We start from the raw sequence: 25,575 nt of genomic DNA, 5'->3' as shown, positions 1-25,575 counted from the left end.
ACCATCTGTGAATGTTTTAAGCAAAATGTGAATTTATACTGATCTGCAGTCAGTGGATTCTGACCCGTTATGACATAGATCCCTCTGCCTTCACTCCTCATTTATCATAATTTCTCACCCCATCTAGCTCCCAGTTTCTGCCATATAATTAATTCATTGTTTCATTATGAGCAATGAATTTATTATTGCTCGAGATTATGGGCTTTGGCATAATAAGAAATACACATTCAGGGCTGGGGATGTGGCTCAAGCGGTAGCCTGCTCTCCTGGCATGCATGCGGCCTGGGTTTAATCCTCACCACCACATACAAACAAAGATGTGTGTCCGCCGAAAACTAAAAAAAAAAAAAAAAAGAAAAAAAAGAAACACACATTCAGCCTCTGCACCCAGTTCCCGGTGCAGCACTCCTAAAATCTTCATATTTTCTGAGTGACAGAGGTGTTAGGAGCATCTTTTGTTCTCATATTGATTCTTTTACCTTGGTTATTTGCACAGAGCTCCTAAATCCTGTAGAATCTCCTGGGGGCCTAGGAGGGCCTTGTGCTTTAATAAGGACTTTTGGTGGGCTCTAGGGCAGCTTCAGGATGGAGGATGGTCATGAGAAAAACCACAGGAAGGGTGGTGCACCCCAACTCCATGTAGATGGAGATTCCTGTGCTGTGAGGCTCCTGGGCCTCATCCTGCACAACTTTTCCTCTGTAATTTGGTCTTTTCTAGAATTTCATAAAAGGTAAACCATACAGCATGTAGCCTCTTCAATCTGGCTTATTTTACTTATCAGTGTACCAGGTGGGATTTATCTATGTCTCTGTGTAGGGTGGCAGTTCATTCCTTTATATTCTGTGTTGGTTATGCATTCAGCTATGAGAGGACGTTCTTATTTATGATCTGATCAGCATCATAGAGCTGCTATGCATAATTACATGCTAGTTTTGTTTTGACATACTTTTTCAAAGAATTTCTCTAAATGAAGGTAATTTAGAGGGACACTGTTGGGTCATAAATTGGACTTTTTTGCTTTGGGAAGAACTGGCACATCATCTTCCAAAGTGGCCATGCCACATGTTCTCCTAGTAATGCCTGAGACTGCTGGTATCTCACATCCTGCAGCTGTTGGTGCACTGCTGTTTCTTAGAGCTCAGCAGATCTAATAGCTGTGCCATACTACCTGACTATCATTTTAATTTATGATTCCCTGATGATATGGGATGCTGAACATAATTTTGTATAACTATTTGCCATGTTTTACAGAGTGGGAAAAAAAATTGTGTGTGTGTAGTGTTGGGGATTGAACCCCAGGCCTCACATAAACTAGGCAAGTGCTCTACCACTGAGCTATATCCCATCCTTTAAAAAATTTCCTAGGCTGGGCTCAAGTTTGCAATCTTCCTGCCCTAGCCTTTTGAGTAATTGGGATTGTTGGCCTGCAACAGTGCACTTCATAAAAATTGAACTTTATAAAGTCCATGTTATTGGTATTTTTTTTTTAGTCAGTTGGTATTTGGTATTGTGAGTTAAAACTCATCATCAAGGACTGGAGAAGTAGCTCAGTATTAGAAAGTTTGTATAGCATGTATGAGGCCCTGCATTCAACCCCTCATACCAGAAACAAATATACACTACCATCACTAAATCTAAGATCACATAGATTTTCTTATTTTTTTTCATATTTCTTTTAGTTTTACCACATTTTAGTTATGGACTATTATGAGTTAATTTTTGTAGGAGTTTCTGTTTTTGTCTACATTCATTTCACTCAATATGGTTTGAATAACTTGTTCAATCACCATTTCTTAAAAAACAAGGATACTGGGTTTCATTTTAGTTTGAATTTCCAAAATCATGGCCTTGAGTAATGTAGATACAGTACTGAATTTCATCCATTTCTCAGGAATGTCAGGGGGTGCCCATCCACCACTGAATTGAAGCATTCTGTGCTGGGTCCTAATGACCACCAGAGGGTATGTGCCACCTTCCTGGATATGGCAGTGTCATAATACTGTTATGGTGGAGTGATAATGCTAACATGTTGTTCATGTGCAGCCTCTAATGCTAATGTATTATCCATAGTAGCCTTTGATGCTATTGTGTCCACATGTGGCCTCTGATACAAATATAGTATTTGTAGAGTGGACTTGAACACTAATACAACAGCTTCCATGTTAATATAATGTCCACATCATGGCCTCTAATACTAAAATAATATTCACAACATGGCATCAAAAACTAATAGCTGCCCTATGGTCTGTAATCCAAATGTAATATATATATATATATTATAACATCTAAAACAAAATAGTATCTCCCTATGATCTTTAATACTAATATGATATCCATAGTGTAGCATCTAAGGCTAATATAATAGCTGCCCTGTGTCTTTTCATGTTTTTATGGTATTCATAGCTATTGTGGTTTAGATATGAGTTGTCCTTTAAAAATCTCATGTGAGTCCATGAGAGAAAATTTAGATGTGTAATGACTGGATCCTGAGAGCATTAACCTGCATCAGTGCACCAACCTAATGAAAGTATTAACCTGATTATCCACTGATAGGGATTAACTGGGTGGTAACTGTAGGATATAAAGATAAAGATTAGGGTATAAAGATAAGATTCTGATGGATCAAAACATGGAATGATGGGCTCTATTTCAGCTAAAATATGCAAACATATGTTGAATAACCAGAACAGTGAATTTCTGAGGTTGTGCATCAGGACTAGTTAGTGGCACAGCTCTCTGCAACACTAAACAAGCTAATCAATCAATAGAATCCAAGCTCAGGATGCATTTGCAACCTGAGGAAAGAGAGGAAATTAAAATTGGGACGGGGGTATGAAGCTATAGCATAATGTCCTCTAAGCTAATCAGAGGTGGGTCACAGGGGCCCTAATGGTAGCGATCTCCAGGTTCTCCCCTAGATGTGGTTCTGTGAGGATCCTGGAGTTGCCTCCATGTTTGTCTGTTGTTCCCCAGGAAGCTCCTATGAACAAAGATGCAGGCCTGGGTTGTTGTGCTTGTATTTTTCTGAGTTTACCACCCACATCCAGAACTTTTTAATCTCTTTCCATAGGCAGCAATTGCATTCTGAGCCTGAGTTTATCAGCTGCATTTACAGGTGTTTCTATTCAGAATTCACTTTTCCCTCTGTGAGGTGTGCAAAGGTAAAGGCAGTCCAGGGTCCAGACCAGAGTAGAGACCTGGGGGAGCTCAGAGACATCAGGGCCTCCGTGGCATGGATTCATAGCACTTATGTTATTTGTTCACCCATTGAAGCACATCCTGATTGCTTAAGGTATTGGGGCATTGTGAATAGAACTGCTATATGTAATTGCCTGCTGTTATCTAGATATACATTTTTGAGGCAGTTTTCTATATTTTTAGGACCATATGGTGACACCATGTCTAACTTTGGGGAAAATGGCCAGTTTTTTTTTTTTGATAGTGGTGAGCTGTTGTGTGCTGTACCAGCAATGCATAAGAGTTCTGTGGCTTCTCATCATCCTCGTGGTTGATACTGCACTTAGTAAAGACCTTAGCAGCTTAGTAGTTGTGCAGTGCACCTTGGGGTCTTAGTTTGTGCTTTCCTCATGACAGGTGATACTAAGAGTCATTTCTATGCTTCTTTGCCATCTTGTATCTTTCTTGTGCATAGTCTGTTCATATCTTTACCCATTATGTTGTGTTATTATTGAGAGTCTTACTATATTTTGTACACAAGTTTGTTTTAGACATATACTTTCCAACGTTTCCCCCAGTCTTTGACTTGTCTTTTTATTTCCTTAATATGATTTTTTCTTTTACAGAGCAGTTTAATACAGTCCACATTATCAGGTTTTTATTTCAAGGATTTGTTGTTGTTATTGTTTGTTTGTTTGGTAGCAGGGATTGAACCCAGGAGTGCTTAACCACTGAGCCACATCCCCAGCTTTCATGGATTTTTTTTTGGGGGGGGCTGTATTTAGAACCTCATCATGAAACATGTGGTCATGCACATCTTCCAGAGTTTTACAGTTTCCCATTTTAAATGCAAGTCTAGAGAGTATTTTGATAGGTTCTGGCATCCATATGTGTGGCTTCTTGAAGTGGGTTCTTTTGCAGTCAGTGCTGTCTAGTCTAGGTTTAAAAAGAGTTTGTTGGAAATTTCTGGAATGCACTGAATCTTCAGGTCAGGTTTGAGATAATTTCATCTTAATTGTATTGAGACCTGAACAAAGTATATCTGCATTTACTTATATTTCATTTGATTTCTTTCTAAACATTTCAAGAATTTCTGAAAGAATGATTGTACTTTAACACTTACATGAAAGTACTTCAAATTTGGGGTCTTTATTTGAAATATTAATGTTTAAAATTTTTTCTTTTTTTTTTTTTTAAAGTTGTTTTGAGAGAAAGGGTATTCTCTTTTTTTTTTTTTAAAGAGAGAGTGAGAGAGGAGAGGGGGAGAGAGAGACAGAGAGAGAATTTTTTTAATATTTATTTTTTTAGTTCTCGGCGGACACAACATCTTTGTTGGTATGTGGTGCTGAGGATCGAACCCGGGCCGCACGCATGCCAGGCGAGCGCGCTACCGCTGAGCCACATCTCCAGCCCTAAAAAATTTTTTCTTATTCCAGTTTACAAATTTCACTGTTTCCTCTACATGATTGCTGAAATCAATGAAATTTTGTCTATGGGTCATGTATTTTGCTACTTGCTATCTCCATTCATTCTGTTCAAGACATAGGATGGTAGGCTCATTTTCTTTTTGATTTCCAAAATCATGACCTGGAATAGTCAGAAGTATGAATTTTAGAGCTTCACTGTGCCTAGCACAAGGGGGTGCAACTCTGAACAGTGAACACCCAGCATCCTGCACTGTCTACAGTGGCCAGCAGGGGGCCACTTTCTCTGAACATTTGCTTTTGGGGGCTGTGTTCTGTGCTCTAATCGAACTTCCTTCTCTTGGGGACCCACCTGAGAGATGCCACATCTAGGGACTCCTAGACGCTCTATCTAAGGTGTAGACCAGTGTTTTTTTTTTTTAAACCTGGGGACACACCTAGAAAGATACCATGGCCTGGGGATGCCTGGTGGATATATCTATGGTGAGGACCAGAGCTTCCTTCTCCTTGGCACCTACCCATGGAGACTCCACTGTGGATTCAGGATGACTGAGGTCCATGTGAGGAAAACATGAGGAAGAAGCTTCCTGTGCATTGCCTGGTGGGCTGAGAAGGAAGTTCTGCCATGTTCTTTACTTTCTCAGGTAATATTTTAGCAGAACTTACTTTACAACAGTATTTCTTTTTTTAATATTTATTTTTTAGTTTTTGGTGGGCACAACATCTTTATTTATTTTTATGTGGTGCTGAGGATCAAACCTAGCGCCCCAGCGCATGCCAGGCGAGTGCGCTAAGGCTTGAGCCACATCCCCAGCCCCACAACAACAACAGTATTTCTTACTGAGGCTTTGGCTGCTCATTATCATGGTAGGTCAATGCATTTTGTGTGGCTTGAGTGTCTAAGGACAAAAATGCCCCTTAAGGTGGTGCAGGGAGGGCCCAGTGCCTGGAGTCTCACTAGGGCCTGAGGATAAGGGCTCATGAAAATGCAGTAAGTAGCTCTCAGGAGCCTCTAGGGTGAGAGATGTAAAGATTATGATGGATTGCAGTACCCTGAATCCTGGGTAACTACAAAATCCTCATTGCAGTTACCAGAGCCTTCTGAAGTGAGGGCAGCATGGGTCAAATGACAAACTGTACTACCCATAATTCTTGGGGACCTGCAGCTTGCTGAGACCTCTGCAGAGAGGGCTGAATTGACAAAATATCAAACTATGCTACCAATTACTTTTGGGTGCCTGCTCTGCCCAAGAGCCTCTGGGGTGAGAATTGCAAGGGAAGAATACCAGACTTCAATGCTCAGAACTTCTGGGGATGCCTATATACCCTGACCCTGTAAGTCCCATAGGTTTCTGTGGTGACAGTTGTATTGTTAGAGCACACTACCTAAAATCTCCAGGGTACCAGGGAAAGCATGGGGTCTTCAGCTCCTGTGATCCTCAGCAGGACTGTGCAGGCAAACCCTAGACTGCATTATCCAGAATCGTCAGGGACTGCAGCTTCCAGAATCCTCTGTGGTGAGTGGGCAAACTATTGAACTGCATTACTCACAATCCTAAGGGGGAATTTGAGTTTCAGAATTTTCTGCAGTGAGTAGGAAAAACATAGGACTATATTACCCACAAATCTCGGTGCCAGTGGCTCTCAGGATCCTCTGTTGTGAGGACTATTGGACTGAGAGCTTAACTACAGTATCCAGAATCCTTGGTGAGGTGTGTTTCCCAGGTGAGTATGCAGCCTGCAACTCCCACAGGCCTCCCAAGTGAGAGCTGTGCATTATGCAGGTCAGACTACACTACCTACAATTCCTGGGGACACACTGGTGAGTGTGCTGCCTGCAATTCCAGGAGGCTTCCACAGTGAGGTCTTCAGTACCAAGGCAAGCATGTGGCCTTCAGTTCTCATGGCCCTTGCAGTAGGGGCATGTAGGCAAAACACTGGACTACCTTATCCAGAATCCTCAGGGGGGATTACAGTTCCCAGGATCTGCAATAGTGAGGACTGCAGGGTAGGGAGCTGAACTATACTACCTAGAATTCTTGGAGGTACCCATGTCCATGTGGCCTGGGACTCTCAGAGGCTTCCACAGTGAGGGCTATGGAGGCAGAAGGCAAGAGTATGCTACCCAGAATCCCTGGGGGCCTGCAGCTCCCAGACATCTATCTTTTGAGTACTGCCAGATCAAGCTTTGTATTGCACTACACAGACTTCCAGGGGTGTCTAGGCAGGCTTGTGCTACACAGATCTAAGAGCTTTGATGGTGAAGTCCACTTAGGTAGGATGGACTGCACATTCCAGAATAATCAATGGCCCACAGCTCAGAGACCTCTCTGATCAGGGCTGACTGAGTAGAACTGACTACAATACTCAGAATTCCTGATGGCTCCGAGCTCTAAGTAGTCACTGTACAGTTGAACATAGCACCAGGCGATAATACCCATGATCCTTGGGGGCTTGCAGCTCCCAGTATCCACTGCAGTGATGGCTGCATTGGCAGAACACCAGACTAAACTGTCCATAATCCTTAGGGATGCCTGAATGACTGTGTAGCCTACAATTTCTAGAGACTGCTGCAGGGGATGGGGGCTGCACTGTAGAAGACTAGATTACACTGCCCAGAACTCTGGGTGGGTGTATGAGGGTGAATGTGCTACTTGAAGCCCCCATAGACTTCTGGAGTGAGGGTTGAATGGTCAGAATGCTAGACTACACTGTTCAGAATCACTATGGGTGCCTGAGTAACCTGCAGCTCACAGAGACCTCTGCAGCTGTGCTGCATTGTAGAATACAAGACTGCACTACCCAGAATCCTGGGGGTATGAGGGTAAATGTGCTACTTGTAGCCTCTGGCTTCTGTGGTGAGGGCTGCATGGGTAGAACACCAGAGTCCACTGCCAGGGTCCTCCAGGGTGCCTGGGCCAGCACATGGCACACAGCTTCCATGGTCCTGAAGGGCAAAGACGGTGTGGGCAGAGCACCAGACTACACTGTCTAGAATCCCTGAGAACCCTGAATCTGTGAAGCCTGCAGCTCTCCGAGGCATCTATGGTGAGAGCTGGACAGACAGGATAGACTGAATGACCTAGAATGCTCTCAGAGGCCACTGGGAATTTGGTCTGATCTCAGGTTCTTCTAGCCTCCTACAGTGGTCACCCTGGGCTGGGAATTAACAGATTTTCTTAAAATTCCTGATTCTAAAATGGGGCAGACCCTGGCTAAGTCACTCTGTCTCAAAGACTACATGTCCCAGAAGTTTTGAGGTGGTCTCTGCCCTTGGGCACCTGAGTGAGTGTCTAGACTCCCTGTGGAAGACTCCTTCTGTGCCTCTGCCCACCTGGCTCAGGCTGCTGCAGCCCTTGGCCTGGTGGAGTGCAGGGAGGGGGTCTCCTGGACTCCATTTCTCCTCTCCTGAGATTCCACTACTCATGGTGCCACAGCCAGACCTAGTTACAGCAGGGGGAATAGATTTTATTCAGTAACTGCTGAGGGTGGAAGAAGGCGCTGACATTCACCAGGGAGTTGGGAGAGGCCCCGCCTCTGAACCGTGAGCAGCTCCCTCCTGGACCACGTGCCTGTGGCCAAAGGGGCGTGGTCAAGAAGGGGCAGGGCCTCGCCGCCATCTTTAATGCTTCCTCCCTGAGATACCCCCAGTTCACTGCAGTGTTGGGTCACTCCACAGAGAGGGGCAGAGCTCCCTTCTCAGAGAAGATTTAGAGAGACACCCAGGTTGGGGACCCTCGTGGGTCTTGCCTCCAGGGACTCCCGGAGCTCTCTTCTCCTCAGAGCACCCTCAGTGGACTCTTGGCTTAGAGGCTTCGTGAGTCATGGCTCTAGGAATGCCTGTGGTTTCTTTGTCCTCAGCGCAGCCTGAGGGGGACGCCTGTCTTGGGGATCCTCGTGTGGCATGTTTCTAGGGTATCCAGGATTTCCTGAGGGAGATGCCAGGGTTGGGGACCCTCACAGGTCATGTCTTTAAGTAGGCCTGGGGTTCCCTTCTCAGAGCCGTCTGGAGGAGACGCCAGTGTGGGGACTCTCTTGGGTCATGTCTCTAGTAACGCCCGGGCTTCCCCTCTCTTCAGAGTTGTCTGAGGAAGACTCCTGGTGTGGGGAACCTTGTGGGTCGTGTCTCTAGGGACACCCGGGGTTCCGTTCTCCTCAGAGCAGCCTGAGGGAGATGCCTGTGTGGGGCAACCCTATTTTGTATTATAGATAGGGTTTCACTGAGTTGCTTCGTGCCTTGCTTTTGTTGAGACTGGTTTTGAACTCAAGATCCTTCTGCCTCAGCCTTCTGAGTCGCTTAGGTTTAAATATATTACTTTTAACAAAGCCAGAATTTATTAAGAATACATCCCCTGTATTTTTAATAATGAACCACATTTTTTCTTTAATCTTTGCTTAGTTTTGTTCAATTTTTTTTTAATTGTAGAAGGGCACAATACATTTATTTTATTTATTTTTATGTGGTGCTGAGGAGCAAACCCAGTGCCTCACACATGCTAGGCAAGCACCCTACCACTGAGCTACCACTGGAGTGGAGAGTTTAATTAATAAGAAACCATCCCTCCAGGACCCTCTTGCTAAGGCCTCCCCCTCCAGACCCCGCCTCTTCTCCAGGCCCCACCCATATTCTTTGGCCCTGCCTGTCCTCCTGAACCACCTTCCCCCTCCTTCCTACCCTGCCTCTCCTCTACATCCTACTCATGTTCTAGGGCCTGTCCCTCCCTCAGGTCTCACCCATCTGCCAGGCTCTGCCCCCTTGTGGCTCATTATACCTCTCCTTCAGACCCTGTTTCTCCTCCAGATCTTTCCCTTCTTCCTGTCCTGCCCCTCCTCCAGACCTCACCCTCCTCTTTTTAATTTTTTTTATTGCACATGGACACAATGCCTTTATTTTGTTTATTTATTTTTATGTGGTGCTAAGGTTTGAACCCATTGCCTGACACATTCTAAGCCCTGTACCACTGAGCCATAAATCCAGCCCAATCCTCCTCCTCTTTAAGACCCTGCCTCTTCTCCAGACCCCACCCATCTTCCAGGCCCCCTCCTCCTCCTGACATTCCCTCCACCTCCTCCAGACTCTGTCTCTGCTAGTCTAGGATGAGCAGCTCCCTGGCTCCTGTGCTAATTGGCAGTATATTTGTAATGGTGCACAAATAATGTCCGTTGTGTAAACACTGACATCTTGCATTGGATGAATTATTGTGACTGTATCAGAATTCGATATACCATAAAATAACTTTAGATAAGTCACCTTTCTCTCTTTATTTTCTCTATAGATCATGAAATAAAAACAGAATTTGTTAAAGGGCAGATGACAGTCAGCCTTGAACCCTGATGATCCCATCCAGTGGGGGAACTCTAAGTACCAGTCCAAGGTTTTGTATGCTAATTGATTCATTTTCTTATTTTAGAGTTATTTTGTAATATAATTCCCCATGTCCTCCAGGTCTCCAGTTCTGTGAAGTAGGTTTTTCCAATTCAATTTTTGATTAATATTCTTTCAGTTTTCTTCAGAATTTTTAAAATATTTTTTTAGTTGTCAGTGGATCTTTTTATTTTATTTATTTATATGTGGTGCTGAGGATTGAACCCAGGGCCTGACACATGCCAGGCAAATGCTCTGCCTTTGCGCCACATTCTAGACCTTTATAGAATTTTTAATTCTGTGTCCTTCTATTTTTTTTATAAGGAATATTTTAAAAATTACTTTTAGCTTACTTTGTTTTTGATTGAGAGAATTGGCTTGTTTGAGAGAATTTTATTGTTTGAAAATTCTCATAATCAAATGATTTTAATTATTTTTCACTTATTAAGTTATCTTTGGAGACAGGATGTGCAGCTCAGTAGCAGAGCACTTGCCTTGCATGTGAGAGGCCATAGAGTCCATCCCAGCACCACACACACAGATGTCTTTGACAGGACTCAAGTATGAGAGGTATGGTTTAAAAAGATCATGTATTGGGGCTGGGGTTGTTGCTTAGCAGTAGAGTACTCGACTAGCATGTGTGAGGCCCTGGGTTTGATCCTGGGCACCACATAAAAATAAGTAAATAAAACAAAGGTATTGTGTCCAACTACAACTAAAAATAAAGATTTTTTAAAAAAGGTCATGTATTTCCACATACATACATATACCACAGTGCCTCTTCCAAATTCATATGAAATTATTCTAAGAAAATTTCAAATCAGTTTTAAAAGAGAAGAGGGATGATATTTTTAATGTCAACTATTGATATTTCATAATATTTAAAACCACTATAGATGAAATTTCCTGAGATACAAATCATTACAAAATGTAAGAGACAAGTTAGTAGCTGCTTTTTTTGCAATTCAGATACATTTACTAAAAATAAGCTTTTTTTAAAAAAGATATTTTTTCTTCTTTAAAATTTAGAAAGCATTTCCATATGTCCTATTAAAGTTCTACATTCATCAGAAAGTTCTCTTATTCCTTGCATACAAAGGGATGGGCCTTCTAATGAGCATGATAATTTATGTTGTCAGGAATTCTTGTGAGAGAACTCTTTGTTTTGCCTCTGTTCAAAATCTTATTTAAAAATGTATCAGTTTGCTTTTGATTTCAGAAATTTGACTTTCTTTTGAAATTATGTATTTATTAGTATTTAGAGTTATTACATGTGGGAAATGCCATGATTACATTTTATCCTAATGTTATTCTAATGTTTTGTTAATAATTTCCTAAGCTAGGTTATGTTCATTTTTCTTATCAACAGTCAATAAAGCCTTTTTTGTTGTTTTGATGGTATGCTTAATGTGAACATGCTTTATGACGTGACACCACTGTTCATGATGGTCTAGGTATGCAATACAATATAAGGATAGTATTTTGATTCTGAGAGTCTTGAGTGTTTTAGGTCCAACATGTTTTCTTAAGAGGAATGATTATTCATTTTCTATTTGATTACACAAATAAGGTACAAATACTTTTTTTTTTCCTTTTATGGTTCTGGGGGTTGGTCCTAGGGACTCCTGCATGCTAGGAAATTTTTCTACCACTGAGCTACATCCCCAGCCCCATAGATCCTTTAGTTGTCATTAGCTTCATGATGAGCTAGTTACAATAAAATTACTTAGAATTTCAACTAGATTTAGACTCATGCAAGAGTTTGGGCATCCATAGCTCCTTGTGATTTCTAAAAGGTAGAGTTTCCCACAACACAGCAGCATCTAATATCACTCCTGGACTGATCTGACACCTCTGCTTCTTTTGGCTCACCACTTCCTGTAGAGGTCTTGGAGGAAATGGATGTTCTTTGACTATTTGTCCCAGTGACAAATATTTGATTATATTGCTGCTAAAATCTATGCATAGAAATTATTTTAGGATTCTTTGGGATAAGTGATTCAGTCACAGTGAGTCAGTTTGCAATGAGAACATTTTTTTTTATAAAGTCACTCTTTCAGGAAAGTTAAACCATGAGTTGAAATAAAATCTCCAAAATGTCATTTTTTCCTCTTTAGTGATCACATTTTAAGAAGGAAAACCTAGAACCTAGTGATAGCATAAAAATACAATAAGTTAACATATTTTCAACATGAAATATGTAAAAGAGGCATATACTTTGAATTAAAAAAATTTTTTTAGTTGTAGTTGGACAAAATGCCTTCATTTTTATTTATTTATTTTTATGTGGTGCTGAGGCTCAAACCTAGCACCTCACACATGCTAGGTGAGTTCTCTATCACTGAGCTACAACCCCAGCCCACATACTTTGAATTTTATATTACTTTGAACTATTTGTTTTTTGTGTTATAAATGTTCATAATAAAATACAGAACTAGCTAAGAGTGTCAGTTACTAGTAATAACTGTATGAATAATTAAACAAGTAGGTGTTTGAGAAAATATAACCATGTCCTAAGGTTTTACTTTAGAGTAGTTTAATCTTTTTTGGGGGGAGGGTACTGGGTATTGAATCCATGGGCGCTAACCCTAATCCTTTGGCCTTTAATATTAATATTTACCCATACTATTGCATCAAAAAGTGATATAATAACTGCCCTGTGGACTTTAATACTAGTATAAAATCAATACTATAAAATTTAAGTGATATAAATGCTACCTTGTGATTTTAAATAGTTACATGATATCCAACTATTATAAAATTGATAAAATAGCTTCCCTGTGGCAATTCATACTAATGTTATATCCTTATTCTAGAATCTAAAGCTAAAAAAAAGTAGGAAAGTGACATTTAACATCAGTACTATAACATGACAAACTAGTGTAATAGATTCCCTGTGGAATTTAATACTAATATAATATCCTAATACACCATGTAAAATAAATATGATAGCTCTACTGTAGTTTTAATACTAATGTTATATCCATTCTGTAGTATTTTATACTAATATATTAGCTGTCCCGTGAACTTCATGCCAACATGATATCCATATTGTAGCATCTAATGCTAATATAATAATATCTTCCCTGTGACCTTTAATATTTACCCATACTATTGATATTATAATGTAATATCCAGATTATAGCATCTAAGACTAATATACTATCAGCCCAGTGAATTCCAGTAATAGTAAAATCTCCACAGAGAAGCACATAAACTTAATATAAGAGCTGTTTTGTGTCTTTTCATGATCATATGATATCTATAATATGCAATCTAAAAGTAACAGTAGCTGACTTTGGTTTTTAATATTAATGTAATATGCATACTATAGCATCCTAAAGTACTGCCTTGTGGTCTTTAATACTTTTATAATTTCCATACTATAGCACATAAATACAATATAATATCTGAATTGTGGTTCTTACTACTAATATCCATATTATAGCATCTAAAAGTAATAAAATATGTGCCCTGTGGGCTATAAATGTCATATGATAGCCATACCAAAGCATCTAATACTAATATAATTGCTGCCCTGTAGCCTTTGACTTTAGTATAATATCAAAACTTTGTCCTCTGAAACTAACAAAATAGCTGTCCTGTAGCCTTTTAATACTAATTTTATCCATATGTAGCATCATTATAATCTCCATGTAGCCTTTTATTTTAATATTATATTCATACTGTAGACTCTAAAATGAATAAAATAGCTTCCTTTTTGCCTTCAAGAGTAATATGATATGCACTATGGTACCTAGAAAATATTATAATAGCTTTCCTGTGGTCTTGAATACTAATAATATCCATGCTATAGTACCTAAGACTAATAGGTGCCTGCTGTGTTTAATATTAAAGATGTCCATACTATACCTTCCAAAAACTAATATAATAGCTGCTCTGTGACCTGTAATGTTAACATAATATCCATACTGTAGCATTTAAAACTGACATAATAGCTGCCTGGTAGCCTTTAATATTGAGATAAAATCTGTGCCCTCTGAAATTAAAGTAATAGCTTCAAGTGTTGTTTTAATACTGATAGTGCATACATACTATAGCACCAAAAACTGATAATATAGCAGTGTTGTAGAATTTCATAGTAATATAATAATTATAACAGAATATAAAACTTTAATATTAATAAAATATCTATACTGTTGATCTAAATATGATGAAATGGCTGCCTGTAATCTATAATAGCCATACAATATCCATATGAAAGCTTCTAAAACTAGAATAATAGTGCCCTGTGGCCTTTAATGCTAATAGGTATTCATACTACAGTATTTAAAGCTGATAAAATAGCTGAATTGTGGTCTTCCATATCAATGCAATGTCAATATTATAGCACATTGAACTAATTTAGTAGCTTCCCTATGACATTTATAAGCCAATATAATATCTAACTTGTTTACTTTAATACTAACATATTTGTATTGTAGCCTCTGAAACTGATATAATAGATAATGTATCATGTAAAAGTAATATTTTTATAGTATAGCATCAAAATTAATATAATAGCTTCCCAGTGGCTTTTATATTAATATGATATCTGTGCTACAGTATATCCAATACTAATAAAATAGTGGCACTGTGGCTTTAAATACTAATATGATATCCATGCTACTGCAACTCAAGCTAACATAATAGATGATTTATGTCTTAATCTTACTATAATATCCCTATAATAGCATATGTTACATAATAGATGATTTCCAGTTTTAAATATTAATATTATATCCATAATATAGCATCTTCAATTAATATTACATATGTCCTGTGTCCTTAGGACACATATCCATAATGTTCGATTTAAAACTAGTATAATAGATACCTTGTGGACTTTAATACTAATATGATATCCATACTGTAGCACCTAAACTTAATATAGTAGTTGCCTGGGCCCTTTAATATGATATGTAATATGATAAACATATTGTGCTCTTTAAAACTAAAGTAATAACTGCTCTGTGGCCTTTAGTGCTGATATAATATATCATGAAAAACTAGTAATAACTTCCTTGTGTCCTTTAATATTGATAGTATAGCATCCAAAACTAATATGATAGCTGTCCTCTAGACTTTAATATCATAATATTCATACTGTGACCTCTGAATTTAATATAATAGCTGTCTTGTGCCCTTTATTACTGGTTTGTTATTCATACTATAGCATGGAAACCTGATTAAATAACTGTTCTGTGGCCTTTAATATTAATAGGATTTCATATTATAGCAAAAAAATGATATCAGAGGTCTTTATTACTAATAGATGCAAACTATAATATATAAAACAAGTAAGTAGCTGTGCAATAGAATTTAATACTAAGTGACATCCATGCTAAAACAGGTTAAACTAATAGCTCCCCTGTAGCTTTTGATACTAATATTATAGCCTCCAAAACTGATGTAATAGATGTCCTGTGGCCTTTAATATTAATGTTGTATCATTCCTATAACCTGTGAAGCCAATTTCATAAGTTTCTTATGAAATTTAATATTCATTTAATATCCATATTATAAATCTAAAACTGATAAATATGTTCTTCATATAAAAATGGTAAATTGGTCCTATAGTATTAATATGATATTGTATCACCTTAAACTAATATAATATCAGCTTTGTGGCCATAAAACTAATATGATATTTATAGGATAGTATTAAAATCAATATACTGCCATGTTGACTTTAATGCTAACATGATATTCATACTTGAGTATCTAATAGTACATAATTATTGACCTGGAGTGTTTAATTCTAATATGATATTCATATTGGAACATCTGAAACTGATGCAATAGTTGTCCTGTGGCCTTTGATATTTATATGATATCCATTCTATAGTATCCAAAGCTAATAAAATATTAAAGGCCACAGGTAGCTAATATATTAATATAATATCCATACTGCAGCATTTAAAATAATAGATGCACTGTGGCCTTAATACCAAATAATTGGTTTGGATATGCTCATGTGTGAGACAGTGTAAGGAAGTTTAAAGGTGAAATGATGGATTATGAGAGCCTTAACCCAAATTAGTAATCCTCTGACAGGAATTAACTGAGTGGTAACTGCAGGCTGATAGTGTGTAGCTGGAGGAGGTGGGTCATTGAGGCTGTGCCTTTGGGGTACATATTTGGTGAGCTGAGCTTAGGTTCTCTGCTTCCTGATCACCACTTTCCTTCACCACACTCTTCTGCCCCACCTTAAGCCCCAAGGAATAGAGTTGGCCATCTATTGGCTGAGATCTCTGAAACTGTGAGCCCCTAAATGAACTTTTCCTCCTTTAAAATTGTTCTTGTCAGGTTCTTTGGTCAAAGCATCAAAAAAGATGACTGAAATAATAACATGTATGTCATAGATTTAAAATAAATACAATAGTTGCCCTGATGCCTTTAATGCTAATATGATATTAAGAGTATAACATCTAAAACTGATATATAATAGTTTCCCTGTGACATTTAATGTTAATATAATATTCATGCCATAATATCCAAAAGTAACATTATAGCCTCCCTATAGCCCTTTATACTAAAGTAATATCCATATTATAGCATTTCAAGCTAATATAATATATTCCCTGTTGCCCTTAAAGCTAATGTAATACATACTGTTGCATCTAAAATTGATATAATAGCTGCTCTGTATCCTTTAATATCAATAAACATCCTTATTATAGCATCTTAACTTGATATAATAGTTGCTCTTTGGCCTTAATATTTATATGATACCCATAATAGCATCTAAAACTGATAAAATATTAGCCCTGTGGCCCTTATAGGTAATATACCCAAACTATATCTCCTAAAACTAATATAATTGCTAGACTGTGGCATTTAACATTAATATTTTATCCATATTATGCCCTCTAAAACTAATGAAATAGCCCTCTTGTCATTTTAAGTAAAATATCCCTATGATAGCAATAAACCCTATAATATAGCATATCCATATGATAGCATATAAAGTTAACATAATAGCTGACCTATGGCATTTAATAGTAATCTGTTGGGCTGGGGATGTGGCTCAAGTGGTAATGCGCTGACCTGGCATGCACTGGGTTCGATCCTCAGCACCACATAAAATAAAGATGTTGTGTCCACTGAAAACTGTAAAAGAAATATTAAAAAATTCTCTCTCTTCTCTCTCTCTCTCTCTCTCTCTCTCTCTCTCTCTCAAAAAATAGTAATCTCTTATCCAAAGTATAGTACCTAAACTAATATAATTCCTTATACTAATAGGATAGTCATCGCATAGCATATAAAACTAATATAATAACTGAACTTTGGAGCTTTAATATTAATGTCATATGTATTCTACAACATCTCAAAGTACTGAAAGAGCATCCCTGTGCATCCTGTGTATTTTCCATTAATATTTTATCCATACTGTGGCCTGTTAATGGAATATTATAGCTCTTTGTGGCTGTTCATATTAGTATCCATTCAATAGCATCTAATGCTAATATAATAGATGCCCTATGGCCTTTAATACTAATTCAGTATCAATACTGTGACCCCTAATACTAAAATAATAATTCTCCTGTGGCCTTTTAATATTACATAATATTCATTTATAGCAATTATATGGATATAATTCCTGCCCTATGGCCTTTAGTACTAATATGATATCCATATCATAGCATCTGTTAATGATCTAAAAGCAGTCCTCTTACCTTTGTACTGTTATGATATTCATATTATAGAATCTGAACTAATATAATTGTTCTCTTAAGACCTTTAATTCCTATATTTTTACCATAGCATCTCAATCTAGTATAACATCTCTGTAGCTTTTCATGCTAATGTAATATTATTACAATTACATCTAAAAGTGTTATAATAGCTACCATGTGGTCTTTAATACTGATGTTATATTCATGTTAGATCATTAAAAACTGATAGAGTAGCTTCCCTGTGGCTTTGTTAGTAATATGACATTCTTATTACAGCATCTAAAATTGATATGATAGCTGCCTTTAATATTAATATGATATCCATAATAGTGTCCAAAGCTGATATAATATCTGCAATGTGCATTTCATAGGTAATATGACATCCTTAGTAAAGTATTTAAAAACATATGACATCCTTACTAAAGCATTTAAAAATATTATAAGCCAGGCACAGTGGCACATGCCTGTAATCCCAGTGGTTTGGGAGGATGAGACAGGAGAATTGTGAGTTCAAAGCCAGCGTCAGCCACTGTGAGGCATTAAGCAACTCACTGAGACCCTGTCTCTAAACAAACTACAAAATAGGGCTAATGATGTTTCTCAGTGGTCAAGTGCCCCTGAGTTCAATCCCTGATTGATTGATAGATAAATAAATAAATAAAATATAATAGCTGCATAATGGTATTTAATACTATTATTATATCTATACTATAGTATTGAAAATGAATATTATAGCTTCTCTGTGGCCTTTTGTATTAATGTAACCATAGCATTGCATTGAAAACTGAAATAATAGCAGCCCTGTGGCTTTTAATTCTATTGTGATATACATGTGGCATCTAAAACTGATATAAGAGCTGTCTTATTGCCTTTAATGCTAATATAATATCCATATTGTAGCATCTAAAAATAATTTTAAAAACTACACAGTGGTGTTTTATGCTAATATGATATCCCTAGTGTAGAATCCTTACTAAAACAATAGGTGTCTTATAGCCTCTAATACTATTATTATATTCATAGTATGCCTTCTGAAATTGATTTAATAGCTGCACTGTCACTTTTAATATTTCTCTGATATTCATACTATTGATCTGAAAGTAATATCTATTCTGTGGCCTAATATACTGGCAGTCCATTGTTGATTAAAATTAATATATTATTCACATTATATAATCTAAAGCTAAAGCAATTGTACTTACCTTTGTACTGTTATGATATTCATATCATATTGCTGCCCTGTGGTCTTTAATACTATTATAATACCCATACTATAGCATCTAAAGCTAATATAATAGCTATACTGTGGCCTTTAATATTACTGTGATATCCTAGTATAGCATCTAAAACTAAATACAACTACCTTTTTGCCTTTAATTGTTTTAACATTAAAATTGTAGCATCATGTTTTTTATATTAATGTAATATTCATATTTAACATAAAAATTAATAGCTTCCCTGAGGCCTTTAATACTAATATATGTACTATTGCATCTAAAAATAATAAAATTAATCAAGTACGTGTCCTAGTGCCCTTTATATTAATATGATGCTGATATTATACCATGTAAGAATGACATAATAGCTTCCCTATGGTCTTTAATAATAATGTGATATTCAGGGGCTGGGGTTGTAGCTCAGTAGTAGAGTGTTTGCCTAGCATGTGTGAGGTGTTGGATTCATTCCTCAACACCACATATAAATAAATAAATAAAGTGCATCAAAACCTAAAAATATTAAAAAAAAAATAATGTGATATCCATACTATAGCATGTAAAACAAATGTAATAGCTGTCTTGTCCTTAATATACTGTCTGTATTATAGATTCTAAAACTAATATGATAGATGCCCTGTGGTCTTTAATATAAATGAACTATTCATACTATACCATATTAATATATATAATATATGTCCTATGGCCTTTAATACTAATGTGATAACCATATTTTGCATCTATTACAAATGTAGTAGCTGCCACATAGCCTTTAATAGTAATATGATATCTGTAGGAGCTGGATTTATACCTCAGTGGGAGAGCATTTGCCTTGCACATGTGAGGCACTGGGTTTGATTCTCAGCACCACATAAGATAATAAAATAAAATAAAGATATTGTGTCCATCTTAAAAAAAAGAACACCTTTTAATTTGTTCAGAGTCAAATTAAATGTGTGAGTCAAACTGGAGCTTAGGAAGGTGTGATTGTTAAAACATCATGACCACTAAAGAAATGCTAAATACTTTGCCCAGAGACAATAGGAAAGAAGACTTGAGTGCATCTCAGGAATTGGCAAAACCACCCCAGTTTCAGGCTCAAAGATTTAATTTTTCTTTCTTTTTTGTGCCAGAAATTGAACCCAGAGGTACTTAACCACTGAGTCACATCCTCAGCCTTTTAAAATATTTTATTTAGATTCAGGATCTCACTGAGTTGCTCAGGGCCTTGCTAAATTGCTGAGGCTGACTTTGAACTTGCAATCCTCTTGCCTCAGCCTACTAAGCTGCTGGGATTACAGTCAGGCACCATCTTGCCTTGCTCAAAGATTTAAAAATAAAAATTCCTTTGAGAAGAGACCAGTGAGGCACCATGATTGAAGAGAGGGGCCTAAGAGGTTATTTCACCATGCTTAGCTGCCCAGGCACTCAGAGGTTGTTGTAGCCATGGTCTTAGGAGGTTTGACTACTGCTTGAGATCGTGGAAGATCTTGGTATCAACTAATGATCCTGGTTTTTTAGTTTGCAAGACATTGGCTTTAGGGGGTCATGGGGTCTCCCACTGTGATTTCAAAGGAAAACTTGGGAGGTTGGGAAAAATGTATTAGAGTTGGAATACCAGCAGGCACCCCCTGAGAGGATGAAGAAAACTATAGTGGGGACTCCTGAGATTAAGAGATGCTAGTAACATGGATCATTTTCCAAGGAAACCCATAGGAATTGAATAGACACAAGTCAAGCTAGGCCATGTGGACTGCTATTAACAAAGCCATAGGAGTGGAGATACACAAGTCCTTTGGAGAGAACATCACAATGTTATTTGCCCTAAATATGCTTGATGTGGAACTACAGATCTTGTTTGCCCAGCTGGATTTTGGTCCTGTTTTGATCCCATCTCTTCTTACTATGCCCCTATTTATCACTTGTAGAATGGAAATGTTTAATCTATGCCATTATATATTGGATTATGTAGCTTGCTTTGATTTTTTATGGGGTCTCACGCTGAGTTTTCCTTAAGTTTCAAAAGAGGTTTTGGACTTTGACTTTTGGAGAATACTGGAACTGTTAAGAACATGTGGACTCCTGGATATGAACTCAATGTATTTTGCATTCTGAGATGGACATGAACTTTTGCGGGGCCAAGGGCAGAATGTTATAGTTTAGATATGGAGTGTTACTCTAAAGCTCATGTGTGAGAAAAGGCAAGAAAGATTTAAAGGTGAAATTATTTAGTTATGAGAGCCTTAACCTAGTTAGTGCATTAATCCACTGATAGTGTTTAACTGGATGGTAACTGTAGGAAGGTACTGTGTAGCTGGAGAAGGTGAGTCACTGGGGGCATTTCGTTGGAGTGTATATTTGTCTCTGGTGAGCAGAACTCTCTATCTGCTTCCTCTTTGCCATGTCTTGATTTGCTTCCTACCTCTGTACTATTTGGGCAAGAGCCATGGAGTTGGTCTTCTATGAAGTGAGACCTGGAAAATATAATTGTCAAATAAAATTTTCATTCTCTAAAAATTGTTCTTGTCAGGAATTTTAGACACAATGGCAAAAAAGTTTACTAAAACAATACTGTACTATCTAGAAATAATAGTGGCCCTTTGGCCTCTTATATCAATAATATAGCATCTAAAATTAATAGTTACCCTGCGGTGTTTAATTATATTATGATATAAATAGTATAGCATCCAAAACTAAGATAATACCTTCAATGGCTTTTAATACTACTATGATATACATAATATTGCAACTAAAACTAATATTATAGCTTCCCTGTGGCCTTTAGTATTAAGTAATATCAATAATGTGGTCACAGGGTAGCTATTGTATTAGCTTTATAGATAACTATGGATATTAATATTAAATGTAAGGAAAATAAAAAGAGACAGAGAGAGAAGATGCAGAGTCAGTCAGAATGACAGAATGGCAGAATGGTCAAGCTGCCAGCTTTATTTATATCAATAGGTTGCATTAGGTCATTGGCATCAGTAATATACTATTGTTTATTGTGTCATTTGGAAGGTTATAGAGTTCTCAACATTATGCAGCTTATTCCTCAGTTACATTCCACAGTTACAACATGCAATGTTAGAAGCGTTGTGTAGCTATCAAGAAAGTTTATTATTTACAGATACTGTTAGGTGGGCAGGTCCAGGAGCATGGGAGCTTGGTGAAACATTTTTATTGTATAACAAGAGTGTTTCTTTATTCCCAGGAGCTGTGTGCCTGCGATCAAGGTCAAAGCCAATAAGACTCTAGCACAAAGCCTTCTAATGCAGGGCATTGCTAAAGCAGGTAGGCATCCCTTGTCTTTGCACAGAAGTTTTCATAGCATCCAGACATTCCTCGTCTTGGAACAGAAACTTCCTAGCCACCAAGCATGCCACATTCATGAAGCCATCAGAGACCCCAGTCCCAAACACAGAACCCTTGGGGGCCAAAGGGAAGCTTTAAGGCCAAAGGAAAGCTGTTATATCAGTTTTACATGCTATAATGTGGATATAATATTAGTTTTAAAACTGAAGAGCTGCCTGTGACCTTTTAATACAAACATGTCATCCATACTATGAAATTATAATGGATATAATAGCTCCACTGTGAACTTTATAACTAATTTGGTATCCATATTATGGCATCAAAAACTGACATAGTAGCTGAAATGTGTGATTTAGTATTATATCCATACTGTGGACCTAAAACTAATAACATTCCTTTCCTGTGGCCTTTCATACAATGTGCATATTATAGCATCTAAAACTAATATAATAGCTGTCCTGTGGCTTTTAGTACTAATATGATATCCATATTATAACATTTTCCAAGGTCCCTTAATATTAATATGATATTGTTAAACTAGCACCTAAAACTAATAAAATATTTGCCTGTGGATTTTAATAATATAATATTCATATATACCATCTAAAAACAATATAATAGCTTCCCTATGGCCTTAAATATTAATATAATATTCATACTGTGACATATAAAACTAATATAATAGCTACACTGAATTTTTAAAAAATATTGTTTTAGTTGTATATGGAAACAATACCTTTTAATTTTTTTTTAATGTGATGCTGAGGATTGAACTCAGTGCCTCACATGTGCTAGGCAGGCACTCTACAAATGAGCCACAACTCCAGCCCGACTACCCTGTGACTTTTAATAATAATATAACATCCATAGAGTAACCCATAAAACTAATATTGTAAATTCCCTGTATATTTTATTAATATAATCATTATATTATCATTATATTATTATTAATTATTAATATGACATCCTTGATATAGTATCTAAAACTAAAGATCTCTTCTATGGCCTTTACTATAGCTATTAAAAGTGGCATAAGGGCTGGGGATGTGGCTCAAGTGGTAGTGTGCTTGCCTGGCATGCCTGCGGCCCGGGTTCGATCCTCAGCACCACATACAAACAAAGATGTTGTGTCTGCCGATAACTAAAAAATAAATATTAAAATTCTCTCTCTCTCTCTCTTAAAAAAAGTGGCATAATAGTTTTCTTGCAGCCTTTAATACTATAATAACATGATATCCATACTCTACCATCTAAATATAACAAAATAGTTTCCCTGGATTCTTTAATAATAATGTAATATAGTACTACAGCATCTAAAACAAATAGAATAGCTGCCATGTGGCCTTAAATACTATTTTATTCATATTATTAGATAATACTGACAAAATAGCTGCACAGAATAGATGCTATAACACAAACATGATAGCCTCATTATGGCATGTAAAACTGATACAACAGCTGCCCTGTGACCTTTAATACTAACATTATCCATATGATAGGTTTAAAAATTAATAAATTACCTGCCTGTGGATTTAGTGTTAATATTTTATCCTTACTATAGCATTCTTATTATAGCATCTAAAACCAATATAATAGGTTTCCTGTGGATTTTAGTATGAATATAATATTCATATTATAGAATCTTAATCTAATAAAGTATCTGCCTTGTGATCTTTAATACTAATAAGATATCTATACAATAGAACCTAAAATTAATATTATAGCTGTCCTGTGGGCTTAAATACTAACATGATATTCATATTATAGCTTCAAAATTGAATATAGTAACTGTCTGTGTTTTTTAATTCTAATATGATATGCATATTATTGTGTCAAAACCTAAGATAATGTATGCCATGAAGCTTTTAATTATAAGATATTCATATTATAGTATGTAAAATGAATAGCTGCACTGCCTCATTTATTACTAATATAATACTCATCCTATAGCATCTAAATCTGATATAATAATTGTCTTGTGGCCTTTACTCCTAATATAATATATAATAATATCTAATTACTACTAATATAATATCCATAAAATAGTGTATAACTGTAATGTAAGAGCTGCAAAGTGGCTTTTATTATTAACTCAAACTCCATTCTATAACTCCTTAAACTTAGCTTATAACTCCTTAAAAATAGCTTGTTGTGGCATTAATATTAATGAAATAAGTATCTTGTGGCTTCTAGTACTAATATAATAGGTAGCCTTCAATATTAATATAATATCCATATTATGAACTCTAAAACAAATATACTAGCTGCCCTGTGACCTTCAATATTAATATATAATCTGTACTATAGCATATAAAACGAATATAATAGCTGCTTTTTGGTCTTTAACTAAGAAGATATCCAAACTATAGCATTTGATGCTTACATAATTGTTGCCCTGTGCCATTTAATATTAATAGGATATCCATACCAGAACATCTAGAACTAATATATGCCCTCTTGCCTTTAATACTAATACAGTATTCCATTGGTATTAAAGATCACATTATGTGTGTTATATTAATATTGAAGGCCACAGTTCAGCTATTCCATTGGTATTAAATGTGACTGGGTGGGTGTGTATATACTAATATTTATGACCTCTATTACTAACTTAAAATCCAAAATATAACATTGGAAATGGACATAATAGTTTCCCTATGGCCTTTAATACTAATATAATGTACATATCAGAATATGAGTAACTGATATAATAACTACCCTGTGCCTTTAGTATTAATATGATATTCACACTATATCATTTAAAGCTAATGTAATAGCTGCTCTGTGTTTTCTAATACTAACATTATATTCACATCATATTATCTGAAACCAACATAACCACTGCCTTGTGCCTTGAATACTAATGCAGTATTCATGCTATAGCCGATAAAATAATGGCTACCCTTCAGCCTTTAATAATCATATGATGTGAGTATACTAGCATCTAAAATTGATAATAGCTGCACCATGGTCTTTAATATTGATATAACATCCATACTTGGCTTATGAAACTGAAATAATAGCTGTCCTTTGTTCTTTTAATACAAATACAGAATCCATACTGTAGTATCTAAAACTGATATAATAGCTGCTCTGTGGCCTTTATAACTAATATGATTTCCATACAATAGTATCTAAAATTAATATAATTGCTGCTCTAAAGAATTTAAGATTAACATTAGGTGTAAACTGTAGCACCTAAAACTACTTGCTGTCCTGTGTACTTTAACACCAATATGGTATCCATATTATAGAATCAGATATTAATACATTAAGTGTACTGTGATTTTAATAGTTATATATTCATACTGTAGCAACTAAAGCTGACATAATATCTGCCCTGTGACCCTGAATAATTATGCAATAGCCATACTATCCATACTAAAGTCACTTAAACTAA

Source organism: Urocitellus parryii, chromosome 7, assembly GCF_045843805.1.
Source record: "Urocitellus parryii isolate mUroPar1 chromosome 7, mUroPar1.hap1, whole genome shotgun sequence".
Classification (NCBI taxonomy): domain Eukaryota; kingdom Metazoa; phylum Chordata; class Mammalia; order Rodentia; family Sciuridae; genus Urocitellus; species Urocitellus parryii.
This window is presented reverse-complemented; position numbering follows the sequence as displayed.